The following is a 14,364-nucleotide window of genomic DNA, read 5'->3' as shown; positions in this document are numbered from 1 at the left end:
AGTGATGAGAGCGATCAAGTTGACAGAATCGTGAGAGATAGAGAGTGCCCGTGAGTGCCGCTGAATACAATGTTCTTAGCACTAATGGCGGTCTTTTTATTTCGCAAATATAAATTGTTCACTGATAAAGGCGCACTAAGTGAGTTGCCGGAACACTTGCCAAAAGTTCACGACGAGAGATACACGATTATTTAACAAGCGCGAAATGAAATTATGATGAAAGCGATAACTTTACACTATTTAATGATAATTTATTGCAGAGCGAAACTCAAGGACTTGTATTGACTCGATATACACTGAACCGAAAAAACTAAATACCATAAATAGAACTAAATACCATGCGTATCCATCAGATGATGACAAATTGATGGGGACGCATGGTTTTCCGAATGATTTTTTTTAAAGTCTGATGTTATACCCGTCCACATTGTTTAAAAATCTGAAAAATTACAGCGTAATGTACTCATAAATGATTTATTTTCTATGTAAAATCTAGAGTGGGTCCAAAATTGTAAGTGCAATTAAAAAAAACACGAAAGTTTTGAACATTTTTTTCACGTGGAATACATTTTGAAAAATTCTGAAAAAAAATCAGAAGGTTTACCATAATTCCTAAAATATTCCTGATTTTTTAATTTTTTTTTGCTAAAGAGGTTTTTGAAAAATTTAAATAGAATGAAAATCAGAAGAACCACCCTAACTCCACCAATATGGCAGGTTAAAATTTTGGGAAAATCATCTCCAATATAAACCCTTTCAAACAGCGTATATCAATTTTTTCTGTTTGGGGGCAGTTTTTTTATGCATACCCTTTATTTTCGAGTCTTAAGGTGATTTGCAATCAAATAATAAATTTGCGATTTGCATAAAATATTTAGAAAGCATAGCAAAGCATAGAAAGTAGACATAGTAAAATGCTGTTTTTTTCTGGCGAGCCTTTGAATATATGCGCGGTTCTAAGTTTTTACGCATTAAATTTTTCATCTATTAGGCACTTTATGGAAAATACGCCATGGGTAAATATGCTTTATTTTGTATATAAAATGCATGATTTTACCCATGTAATATATATGTAGACTATCGGAAACTAACAAAATTGCAAGAAAAATGCAACATATTTATCGCAGATACTACTGATCGGACTGCTATTTTAAATGCTTTTTTTTTACTTTGCACGAAGTTTTATTTGAAAATTTTATTTACCGACTAGAATAAAATTGGTCCTGAGTACGATATTTTTTTATTATGTAGCATTCGTCACTTCCTTGATGCTTGGAATCTTCCTAAAAAACTACCTGAGCTGCCGATCCTTCTTTGCACAGGAATCGCGTTCGTACACATTCGAGTGAAAACAAGAATGGTTTGTTCGCATTCGTTCGAAAGTATGTGCTCGTCGAATAGATACTGACGTAAGAAAGCATAATGATACAAAATCATCGAAAAAACAAGTCAAAAAACAAATGATATCAAAGATTTTTAATTACAACTCCAAACTGTAACAGAACTGATAGTATAAAGATGGATGGGCGTTGTTTTTATGCATATACGATGTTTAAAAGTGTGATTGATTCGAACGTAAACGGGAATACGAATTTTTATACTTTCGAACGTATCGCATACGCAATAAACAAGAATGAGGGTGTTTATGCCTGAACGCATAATGCTGGTAATAGGCAACAAATCGATGTTATAGGAATGTACCAATACCATCTATTGATGTCTTTTAAACAGAATTTCTGTAATTTGAAAGCTCGATTTACTTCAAACTTGATTTGTTTTACGAAAATAAACAATTATTCATTTAAGGGTTAGGGCGACGACACGACCAGAAACTCTGAAGAAAAATCGGATTAAAAAGTGTTCGTGAGCGATTTACCACCAGTTACCATAAATATAGCGACCCCTTGAAAATGTCAAAAACTAACTATTCGAGCAACACTGTTTAAGTTGCTATTAAATAGTTACCAAGGAGCACCAGAATAAATAAACAAACAGTTTGAAATAGTTGTGGAATAATTCCACCGATTTGAATTTTTGTATCTTTTTTCCTGGAAGAAAAAAATGGCCCCAGTACAACAAAAATGGGAGGTAATAAGAGCATAAATAAAGTAATATTGTATATTTTCATATCTTTTTGTAGTTTACGGAATTTATTGATATAGTTCTGATATGGGAATGGGTCATCCGTATTTTCATGAGCAATTATAGTTTAAATCGTAAGGATGCACTCTATTTAATAAACCAACAAGAACGACAGGCGATCGAAAACGGAAAAATTGAAATTCCAAATTTTAGTGGAAATCTGGCTTAATTCGCTAAGTCTTCCTTGGTACGTACAGTCGTTAATTGAAGAGATGCAATCATATCCGCAAATCGATTTAATATTTAATTTATATTTAATACAGATACAGAAGCAAATGAAAAACTATCGTAATACATGTCCACTGAATACCAAACGAAATTAAGAATAAATTGAAGTTCAAATCACTTTCGACTTCACGAAGACGCTAGTGTTAATTTGGTGATATTCTTGAATTATTTACAAAATATGTATATTTTTATGCTTTAATAACTTTTACTTTTTAATAAAAATTAAAGATACAAATTAAATCAAAATTGAGCAAAAATGACTCAAAACTTTCTGAAAGAATAAACTTAATACCTGCCAGCGGGCCAACTACACTCAGTGGTTTCGTTTTAAGTGAGACTCTTGTTTTTGTTTACATTGCATATGTAGTTACCAAGGCTACTGGTAACTGTTTTTCAAAATCAATAATTTACCAACTTGTGTTGCCAGTTCCAACATTTTTTCAAGCGATTTCGTTTTGACATTACCAGTTACTGAGGGGTAGTTAAATTTGCGATACAGTTTTGATAGTCGAGTGGCAGGTCGTGTCGTCGGTTAGGGTCTTGAGTGTTGCGTTTGATGAATGCTGTATTGTATAGGCTTTTGATAATTTGATTTTGTACAGTGTAAATATTAGTCAGCATGCGTACACTCAGAAAAATCCTCACTTCAAAGCTACGTGAAAACGTATGTGTTTTTTATCCATAGAACTTCTCTTGTAATACTTATGTGAAGTATAGATAGCACAGAATGAACTCATGAACTCTTAGTCACGTAATATCTACGTCACATTTTTCGTAGATTCTATAGAATACTTTTGTGAAATTTATACAAAGCTCATTTAAATTGTGCTGTAAAATTTATTTCATCTGAACTTACTTTTTACCAGAATTTTACTTAATAGTCACATTTTTTCATGTAATTGTTACTATAAAGTTCTATATTGAATCTTAATAATGTATATTGGTATTAAAAACTAATAGATTACATAGTCTGTTGGACATAACATTCCGATAAATTTTGTTCGCGCGCAGATATTCTGAAAATTTTACTTTTAAATTCGTTTCTGTTGAATCACTTGCGAAAAATATCAAAAATACAGAATGCATTGTCCTAAATCCTTTCTCCGGAGCAGCTAAACTGAAGCAAACATTGTTCTCTTTAAGGAATGCATTCAGCTGGAACTAGTAGTTCAAGATGTGATTGATGTGCTGGAACACAATCTAGAGGTTTTGCATTTTGAACTCCGCTGTAGAAAAAAACCAAATTGAATTGTGTTTCAGTTTCGTATTTTTGGAGCACAGAATTCGCGTAATGCCAATTGGTTATGCAAATAAGTTGTTGAGAATTGGGTTCGCAGAGCCATTAATAAACTCACTAAATGGTACATTCGTTTATAAATTATAATTCTGCTTGGTACTAATATTAGATCTGAAAGTATAATAAAAACTTCATAACTGTCGATAAAATCAATAAGCAATTATTTACCCTAAAATCACTGTGATAAATACCGTAGAAGAGTCAAAAGGGATTTGGCCTATGTTGTTGGTTCTAGGTTTTTCAACTGACGCCATATTTCGAGCACAAAATGAACATGACAAAATGAATTCAAGTGAGTGCGTGACACATAAAATATAAGTGACAACAGCAATAATTCTGACATATGGTTCATTTCATATTCAATCATGATCCGCTGGTTGTTAATAAGATCACGTAAACTCCTATGACAAAGCCATTTTTGGAATCTACGTGTTTTTTCACATAAGGTTAACGTGTGGATTTTTTTGAGTGTAACACAGTATAACACATTTCGCAAACGACTAAAATATAAACCGCTAGAAGCGGCAGTTGATTTTGAGACTACAAGCTGTTCGGATCTGTATAAATTTGAAGCTACCGAAATTCCCTGATTATTGAGAGAGAGAGAGAGAGAGAGAGAGAGAGAGAGTTCATTGACCTATTGGAGACTGCTGGAGTTCACCGACCTTTAGAAGATTTACTAAAGTAACCGAAAGGTATTTTGACTTGGGTGAGTTATAGTCTCTTTTTACTAAAGATAAATATCGCAAACAATAAAGTGGCGACGAGGAAATAGTGGACAATTCAACCATTTTGGCTAATACGGTGTATATTCACAGAAATTGCTAGCGTTCTTTTGTTTCATTTCTTCTTTTGTTTTGTGCGAAACTGGCGTCACTTTAAAATTCTCCTGAGTGGCGTTCTGGTGCAAGAAGTCAACCGTAAGTACAGTGACTAAGCATACGGAAAATATATGCATATTATAAAAGGAATTAGAAATTACTCAAGAAAGTTAAATTTTTTCTTGGGGAGTGCCATTTTGTTCCAAGCGTCGATGTGCATTGTATAACACATGGATCAATAAGTCCCGAGACTAAAGCAGAGATGGCGCTCGTAGTAAACTAGTACCCACGTCTTTCTCGAGTACTAACCTTTGCTTGAAACGGGTCAAAATTTTAAGTCGATCCGACCAGAAACAGCTGAGTTATCGAGGTTGGAGTAAAGTCGTTTTGTAGTTTGTTTAAAAAATGGAAAAAAACCGATTTTCTTGTTTTGATAAAACATTGTTTTTAATGGGTAAAAACACCGTGCAAGCGAAACAATCGATTGAAAAATGTTATCCAAACTCTTGTCCATCAAAAGCAACGATTTGTCGGTGGTTCGCCTAGTTTAAACGTGGTCGTACCGACACAAATGACGCGGAACGCTCGGGTAGACCTGTGGAAGCCGTTACACCGAGAAATGTGAGTGAAGTGACAAAAATTATAATGAAAGATCGTAAAGTGAAGCTCCGTGAGATTGCTGAGATGACACAGATATCATATGGAAGTGTATTTACTATCCTTCATGAAAAATTGAGCATGAAAATGGTTTTTCCAAGTGGGTGCCGCGATTGCTTCCGATGGAACAAAAACAGCAACGAGTCGATGATTCAGATAGCAGTTTATCGCTATTTACTCGCAACAAAAAAGATTTCTTGCGTCGTTACGTGACCATGGACGAAACATGGATACATCACTACACTCCAGAGTCCAAGCGGCAGTCATCTGAGTGGCGCACAGCTGGCGAAAGTCGTCCGAAAACGCAGCAGTCAGCTGGCAAAGTCATGGCGTCAGTTTTTTGAGATACGCATGGCGTGATTTCCATTGGCTTCCTCGAAAAAGGTAAATCGATCAACAGTGATTATTATATTGACTTACTGGTGCGTTTGAAGGAGGAAATCGCAAAAAAAACGACCGCACATGCAGAGAAAAAAATCCTTTTTCATCAAGACAATGCACCCTGCCACAAGTCGATGAAAACAATGGCGAAATTGAACGAATTGGGCTTTGATCTGCTTCCGCACCCCCCATATTCGTCAGATTTAGCCCCTAGTGACTACTGGCTCTTTGCTGATCTTAAAAAAATGCTCCAGGGAAAAAGATTTGGCTTAAATGAGGAGATCATCGCTGAAACTGAAGCTTATTTTGAAGCGAAAGATAAATTTTTTTTATAAACATGGTATTGAAAAATTGGAAAAACGTTGGAACCATTGTATCACCCTAAAAGGTGATTATGTTGATGAATAATAAAAAAAAATTGCAAAAAAAATGTTGTTTCCATTGTTAGTCTCGGGACTTATTGATCCATGTGTTAATTGTTCAATTGTTCTAATTGTTAAGTATTGAAAATTCCAAGAGTGTTTTTTCTTTTCATCAATATAGACTGTGGTGAAAAAAAAACTGTATTGCAACGATATAGAACCTGATCGCTGAAAGGCGAAAATTCTCATCATCGGCAGCTCATTTGGCTGGTTTTTGGTAGCCCGAAATATCGGCAAAGGTCGACGGGGTTAAGTTTCCAATTAAGGTAAGCCGCTCAATTTTTTTCTCGCTTGGTTTTGCTGATTGGCACAGTTTATTTTCACATCCTCTATATTATTTCTATATTGACCTAATTAAGATCTGAACGGTTTTAATAATTAAATAAAATACGTGATAAATTTCAATGACCCAAGTTAGTGGCCCTTATTCTGCGAGTCGAGTGAGGTGATATAAGTCACGCGATTCTGACAGTCGAATGAAGTGACAAAAGTCACCAGGATGAACTCTCCCCGTATTCCTGCAGTCGAATCTGAGTGACAAAAGTCACCGGGGGTGAGTTTTAGAGTCAATACCTGTGAGTTAAGTGACAGCAGAAATATAAAACGAAAAAACGAGATTTTCAAAATTTCTGCTATAAAAAGGTGAATAATGTTCGGAAAAGGATTTAATTGTTTTTTTAGGCAGAAAAACCGAAATTGTTAATCTTTTTAGTTATTCTCAAAATATGCGCTCGATCGGAATCGCTTGCCTAAATCGGCTAAATCAAGTCAAATAACATATTTGACTAGACATTCTGAGAGGAAGAGTATTAACTATTCCCATTTTGTTATGAATAAAAAACGGCTAGTTTGGTATATTTTTGCCTTTCTCATATAGAATGGCTATGTAATCACTTTGAAAACCGACTCAGAAATCTTGAAGTTTCAAAGTCGATATCAGTAGATCTAGTACGAAAAGATATTTTGAAGAAAAAGATTTATGCTATAACGTATGAGGATTTGATTCGAAAAAAGATTTTAGGTTCTATATCGGAAATAAAAAAATTGATTACCTTTTTATATTCAAAAATAGAATAAAATTTTAAAAAATTGTTTGAACCTATCAACTAAAATGTGTGTTAAATTCACACTTCTACTTTATATCACATGCACATGCTTGAGAAGGAAAACTGAGAACAAAATTGCAGAGAATTTACATACCATTTATACCATGATAATTGTTAATTTTAGTGGGAAGTAGATTCAATGGCGTAATAACGTACGGAATAACTTAGTAACTGGTGAAAATGATGCGGTTACAGGTTTATAATTTTTGCCTTTCTCACATATTTAAAGGCTGTACAATCAATGTGAAATAGGGCCTTTTAAACGAATTCCATATACCATTCGATTCAGCTCGAAGATCTGAGCAAATGTCTGTGTGTGTGACAAATATTGTCACTCAATTTTCTCAAAGTCACAATAGTGAGATTTGGACACAAACCTCAAAACGGCGCAGAGAAGCAAAACTAGGCGTACTTTGATATTGATATATTAAGATTAAAAACTACTTTTTTTACATTGTCTTTCAGAACGAAACATATATCCGGATGCGATACAATAGCAGGCTATATTGGACCATGAGACTTTTCATTATATCCAACTTTTGTGGAAATCAATTCAAAGTGTTCATGCAAATTGAGCAAGGATGGCTTTTATCGTATCATAGAACGTTCAATCTTCACTCTTCACACGATTGAATCAGTGCCATCAAAGAGGAATGGAAAACATCGCAACAACAAACACCCGGCATGGCTTATTTAACATAGAATAGACACCAGTGCGAGAGTGAATTTCTCTCGATGACATTTCTGAGAATCAAAGGTTAGCACGCTGCTGTGGGGATCTTCTCTGAAGCAACAAACGGTCGCTTATTCTCGTTTCGCGATCCGATTCTGTATGGGCAGTGGATAATTGCGATAGAATCATTTTACTATTGCCGCTTATTCTAACTATGTGCATATAACCTTTGTATAAATTGTGTCTATGAAAATGTATGTGAATGCTCCACACAAGGGTTTTGAAATATTGCAACCTAGTATGAGAAACATCAAGATGAACCATCGATTCGATTTTCTGCGATAATTGTCAACTTGCGATTCTCTCTTGGGAAATTCCACACAGCAACGATCATTATCAGACTGTATATTTTTTCATGGGCCGTGAAATACTCAGAGTATGAAGTGGAGCGAAGAAATGTAGAAAAATTCTCTCGCGGTTCATGCATTGAATGACTCGAGTTTTTATAGCATCTTCTACCGGATTGAAAATGTTGTATACAATATAGATAGCAATATAGCAGCTTCTGTCAAATTTTCGGCAATCACCAACACTGAAATTGAGTCCTAATATGATTTTATTAAACATTTGACCTAGTGAATCAAAAACCATTTTGATCTAAATTCAATTTAACAGTACACTATGTTACTACACGATCTTATAATTTTATTCATAAATAATTTTGGAATACCTGCATTTAACTTATCGAATTTGCTACTTTTGGCGATTACAACTCCCGCTTGATATGTCAGAACCAATATTTAATTGCAAGCAAAATCATATCGTACACACCTCCTGGTCATCGTCGGAAGCGTACTTCACCAACATACGACAATCAACTTGAAACGCTTATTAGTGCGGTTGTGTTTTGCAACAATTTGCTAATTTTTCACAGCATTACCGGCTATCAGTTTATCGAAACACGTAGTAAAATCGAGTGTACCGGCCATCGTAACCAAATTCATGAAGGAAACTAATCAAATATATTTTGGCAGGAACTATCAGCGGCTTCCACGGCCCATTAGGCAAATTTCAACTGTGTTCCAAATCATTTTCGATGCTGGAATATTTATCGCGAGCATGCCCTAGAGTATTTGTTATATTAGTGCATTATATTAGAATAACGCATGCAAATAACAAACCCTGCAAAAATATAAAGATTTTCATTGAATAAGTTTCAATCGAAATAAATAATTTATTTACCTCACAACAGGCGATTCTTCTATTGTTTTGACGTTTGGGAAATGAATCGTTTGTCGCTTGTCTTCTCACTCACCATGGAATGAATCTCTCACGTCACCCGAGTCGACTCGTATAATAGGGTGACTACAGTCACGTGACAGCGAGGTGAGATTTATCGAGTCACCTCACAGAATAAGGGCCAGTGTCAATACGACGATAGAACCATACCGTAAGGGGTCTTCCTTTGCGGAATGGGTAGAACGCCTCGGCTATTTTTTTTATTGTAAATAAGGTGCCTGAAGATACTAAAAAGGCACATTAAATTAAGTGGTCCGGCAGTGTATACCGAATTAAAACTGCTGTTTCCAAATGGAAATTTAGATACAGTAAATTATGAAGAAATAATCAAAAAATTGTAGGCGAGATTTGAAAAAATGGAATCGGACTTGATACAGAGATTCAAATTCAATAATATAATGCAAATGCCTGTGGAGGATTTTGTTTTGTCAATCAAACTACAAGCAGAATTTTGTCAGTTTGGAAACTTCAAGGAGGCAGCTGTTAGGGACTGTATCATAGCGGGGGCTCGAGATAGGGCTCTTCAGAATCAGCAGAAAAAATAATTACAACTTGGGAGATGGCGGGTGCAAATGCAAGGATTTTAGTTGCTTACTTACTCTTACTCTTTCAGTCGTAGACCACGGGAATACGAATTTTATACTTTCGAATGTATCGCATACGGCCGTAAACAAGAATGAGGGTGTGTATGCCTGAACGCATAATGTTGGTAATAGGCAACAAATGATGTTATAGGAATGTGAAGTAAAGAAAATTTATCAGTGGTTTCATTCATTGGTTTTATTCAAACACCGTATATCCATATGACAATTTTTGGTTCCATGGCCGAAGCCTTGGCAACGACGACATTGCGTTAAGTTTACAATACGATTATGCCGTTTATAATGTTCCCAATGAATTTTAATGTGGGAAATGAAACGTACTTTTTCTAAAGTTTTCAAATTGTTTACATCATTTCGATTGAAGTGTATTAAGTAAAGTTCATGGGAAATTCCAGAGCGTGGTTTAGAAGTACCATTCGCTCTTTTTTCATAAGTATTATTTGGGAAGGGGCAAAACCGAGCAATTCTCTTAGTTCATTTTTAATTTAATCAGTACTTTGATTATTTGATAAGCCTTTCAAAACAGCCTTGAAGGGCCCGTCTGATTTAATATCATATGAATAAAATTTATGAAGTTTCCCGGACAAATATCGAATAAGACGATCGTAATCTTCCAATCCATCAACCATCACCGTCACTGGTGGCATGTTTCTTCCCACACGGAACCACCCGCAATCCCATTTCAACCAAAATATTAGTTGATTTTCTGAATTCGATTGGTTAAAATTTGGTACAACTAATCGATTGTTGTTTTAAATAAACTGTCATTTTTGTTTTTCGATTAGCAGAAACGATGGTTGAAACAACTAATTTAACTGTTTGAAAAAAATGCTGTCAATTAGTGAGGACACATACCTTTCAATTTCCACAAATATTTTAGTTGAAATAACTGGCGTTGTTATTGAAACAAAATTCTGTTAGTTGAAAAACAAATCGGTTTTATTTATTATAGACATTGCAAATAGTTTAATCAACTCGAACTATGTTATTGATTTTCGAAAATAATCAAAATATACTTACTGATACACGTCATGATCTATTTGAAATAAGTTCGGTATGTTGAGATACATGAAATAAATATCGTTGTTAAAATATAAACAGTATTTTATATTGACATGTAATATCATTAGTTATTAACAGGCCTGGGAAAACCACCGATCACTTCTGATTTCAAGTGATCTTAACCAAGGAATAAATTATCATTACGAAATCAGAACTGATCTGATCTCTAAGTGATTTTGATTTTTGTATGATCATGATCATGTGAAGTCGAGATCAGTAAAGATCTAAATTCTAAAAAAATACTTCTAATTTTATCGGAAATGATTGATGTAGAAAAACGTTTTTAATCATCATAAGTGCCCGGAGGGGCGAGTAAATTAGCGAAATTATTAAATTTACCTATAATGAGTATTGAAAGATGATGCCTTCAAACGGTTGAACTAAAGTTATGCACTGATAATTTTAGTCAATTTATATGAGCTTGGGTGGATCAACCGCTGGGAATTGGAATTTTGCGACGGCAATTCAAACGCGTCATTCAATCGCAGCGCGTTCTGTGTGTTTGAAACCCTTCGCTCCTGTTACTTTTATAAATTAAATTCATGTCAAAAAGCGTTTTGTTGCTAATGCATGAACATCATCATCAGCTGGAAGTAAAATAGTCTGCTGGAAGTAAATCAATTATCGAATTTGAAGCATAAAATTTTTGCGCATACCTGAAAGATTACGAGATGATCATTCATTAACATTTTCTAATTTGTCACCAAATCTTTTTCATCTTAAACAAGATTAATTTTATAACAGCACCGCTGTTAGATAAACACTTGTTATCATAAATTTCACAAATCGAATGAACACAATTTCACCAAACGCTTTAACCATCGATGTTGTTTTCATTGACATTTTGAAGCGACGCGAACAGATTTCAACTAAAAAAGTTGTTGATTTTGCATTGCGATTATTGTTTTGCTTTCAACTGTCTCCGACATTTGACAGCATTCAAAACAACATATTTTTCAACTACTTGAATATATGCAAATCAAAAACCATATTGGTTGAATCAAAAAGAAATTAGTTAAATCAACTGTCGCAAAAATCAAAAACTGCGATATCGCAATTTTATGATCGAAGGGTTCTTCGTGGTACGACAAGCGTCCATTTTAGGAATTTTGAAGAATTTTCTTCTATGTCGCTACAATCGGATTCGGGAAGAATCTCGTAAATATTGTTAGACGGCATAGGATCAACGGAAGGGAAATCCGTCCGTTGTCTTTTATTTTAAAATTCAGATTCTATAAGATCGTGAATGTTATTAGAAAAATGTTGAATAACGGATTGTGATTTATTCCGTATTGAATTATTTTTAGCCTTAGGTTTGTTGCCTTTCCGGTTGGACGCAGGCATTTTTGAAATGAATGAAATTTTATATTAAATTAACTAGACTAAATTAGTCTTCGACTAGACTCCTAGTTTGGAAAAGCCTGGATAAAGACTGATTTTGTGGTAGTCTTAATAAAGACTGATTAGTTCGAAGAATAGTTCTTTGAATGGCTAGCCTTAAAAAAGGCTGATTAATTTCTTAGTAACTCTAATATCACTTAGTCACTCAAATAACAGGTAGCCTTGAAAAAGACTGAAGCCTTGAATCAATGAAACTCTAGGTAGCCAGAAAAAATTTCCAGGAGCCAAGAGCTATACGCGTGCGGTGCGAACGACTGTTCAACACCGACTGTTAGTCAATGATTGTTTATTATATCAGGACAGGGTAATAATACCTCAGAAATTACAAAACGAAATTTTGAAAATGTTACATGCCAATCATGCGGGAATAGTAAGAATGAAGCAGTTAGCAAGACGCACAGTTTACTGGTTTGATATTATTGCTAATATTGAAAGATATATTTCAGGTTACGAGGTTTGTAACAGCATGTCCATTGTCCATAGACCAGAGGTGGATTCCCAATGGACACCTACTACTAAACCATTTAGTAGGGTAGATTAATTTTTTTTTATTTTTCAAATCAAACATTTTTATTAATTATCGACAGTTACTCAAAAGAGAGTTATAAACAAAATATACTCCACAAAAAACTCCTTACAGTGATGTTGGTTGACCAAAGGCACTAATGAAAAACAGCGATCCTTTGGATAAACTGATGGCGGGAGATGTGGTTTGGTACAAAAGTCACAACCCCCAAAATCAGTTTCGTTGGTTGAAGGCAAATTTCATTAAAAAGCATTCTCAAAATGTATTCCAGGTGGCAATTGGAAACGCAACATTCACGGCTCATCGGAGACAAATTAGGGCGATGGAGAAGGAAAAAACTGCACGACCAAATGTCACGATGTCGTGGAGATATTTCCAAAGGGAAAGGACGGCGAAGAAAGCGACGAAGAACCTTTTATGGGATTCCCAGAAAGTCAAACTACTAGAAATAGGAAGCAAAAAGTTTCAGAAGTTGCTGAGCCGGCGATGGCTATGCTGAGGCGGTCAAAACGCCTTCGTTTGGCAAAGGCCGATCCAGATTATATTTACACAATTGAGCGAACATATGAGAAGGAAAAAGTACGGGTGTGTAATGTCAGAGACATAACTGGATTCGCGAATACGAATAATGACACAATTTCTTTACACTTTCGAATTCGAATTGATAGTTGATTGATTGTGTGAATTGCGAAACTTTCCCCCTTTTCACTACTAAAATTTTCAACGATTTTTGACGTCGATTATCTCATTTCAGATTTGCATATTTCATTGAAAGAAACTATCAAGGTGCTGTACAGGATTCATTTCTGCCTTTAAATGGACCAAATTGTGGAATTCTCTACTATATTTAGCACAGTTCGGAACATTTATCTCGAACGATTTTCGCACAGCAAAAAGTGCACGAAGCAAATAAAATTATTTTGGATTTTCACTAAACTGATGATTTTTACCTCCGATTTGCAAAGAAATAAATCTTAATAGTTCTTTTGATTTTATGTAATGTTGTCAACTTTTCGTTTTCTTTCTCTCCAATGCAAACGATTAGCAGCTCTGTTGTCTTATGCAATCGTTCTTACTTGAATTGAAACTAGCTTTGCGCTCGCAGTGCCAAATGGTTTAATGCGTCTTCTCGCCTTGACGACCGGAAGGCAAATGAGAACTAAGACCTGAGGTTTTTAACCACGCGCTCTCCGATGCCGCTGTTTGAATGCGTCTTCTCGCCCCGACGTCTGCTTTCATCCGACGCACAAGAAGAAATGATCGATTTTCGACCACGGTTCCCCTTTTATAACGTTCAGTTGAAGATATGTGCCTGACTACCTCAAAATCGTCGTCCTTGCGCGAAAAACCCAAGCAAAAGTAAAGAGTTTTCCGCATTATTTGAAAATTATCAGAAAACCTAATTTTTGAGTTGTTTGTGGTTATCTCACACTGTTCAAAATATTATCCTAAATTCCTGATCATATTTTTGATGAAATAGTGAAAGAATTATGTTGCTGCCATTAATACTAGTCGAGATTATTCACGATAAAGTTCTGCCCATTCTTCAATATGGCTAATTTTGAAAATTCTGAATTTTGTTATTTAAGTCGAGTTTCGTTTAGTGATAATTTACAAATGCCAGTCGAAAAATTAAAAGTTGAAGATAATTATTCGTTCGAATATTAAATTAATCTATAAGCAATGAACTAAAGGAAGAAGAGCTGTATTGTATAGGTTTTCGATGATTTGATTTTGTACAGTGTAA

The 14,364-nt window shown here is 34.8% G+C and overlaps 1 long non-coding RNA gene across 1 annotated transcript; it reads left to right on the top strand.

Moving 5' to 3' along the window:
* Positions 1–690: 690 nt before the first annotated feature.
* LOC131439310 (uncharacterized) lies at positions 691–3,167 on the top strand. Its single transcript, XR_009231103.1, has 3 exons — positions 691–2,088; positions 2,141–2,329; positions 2,406–3,167. It is a non-coding gene; the product is annotated as an uncharacterized LOC131439310 (long non-coding RNA).
* Positions 3,168–14,364: the final 11,197 nt, after the last annotated feature.

Source organism: Malaya genurostris, chromosome 1, assembly GCF_030247185.1.
Source record: "Malaya genurostris strain Urasoe2022 chromosome 1, Malgen_1.1, whole genome shotgun sequence".
NCBI lineage: Eukaryota > Metazoa > Arthropoda > Insecta > Diptera > Culicidae > Malaya > Malaya genurostris.
The sequence above is the reverse complement of the archived record's forward strand: the minus strand, read 5'-3'. Positions and strand labels throughout refer to the sequence as shown.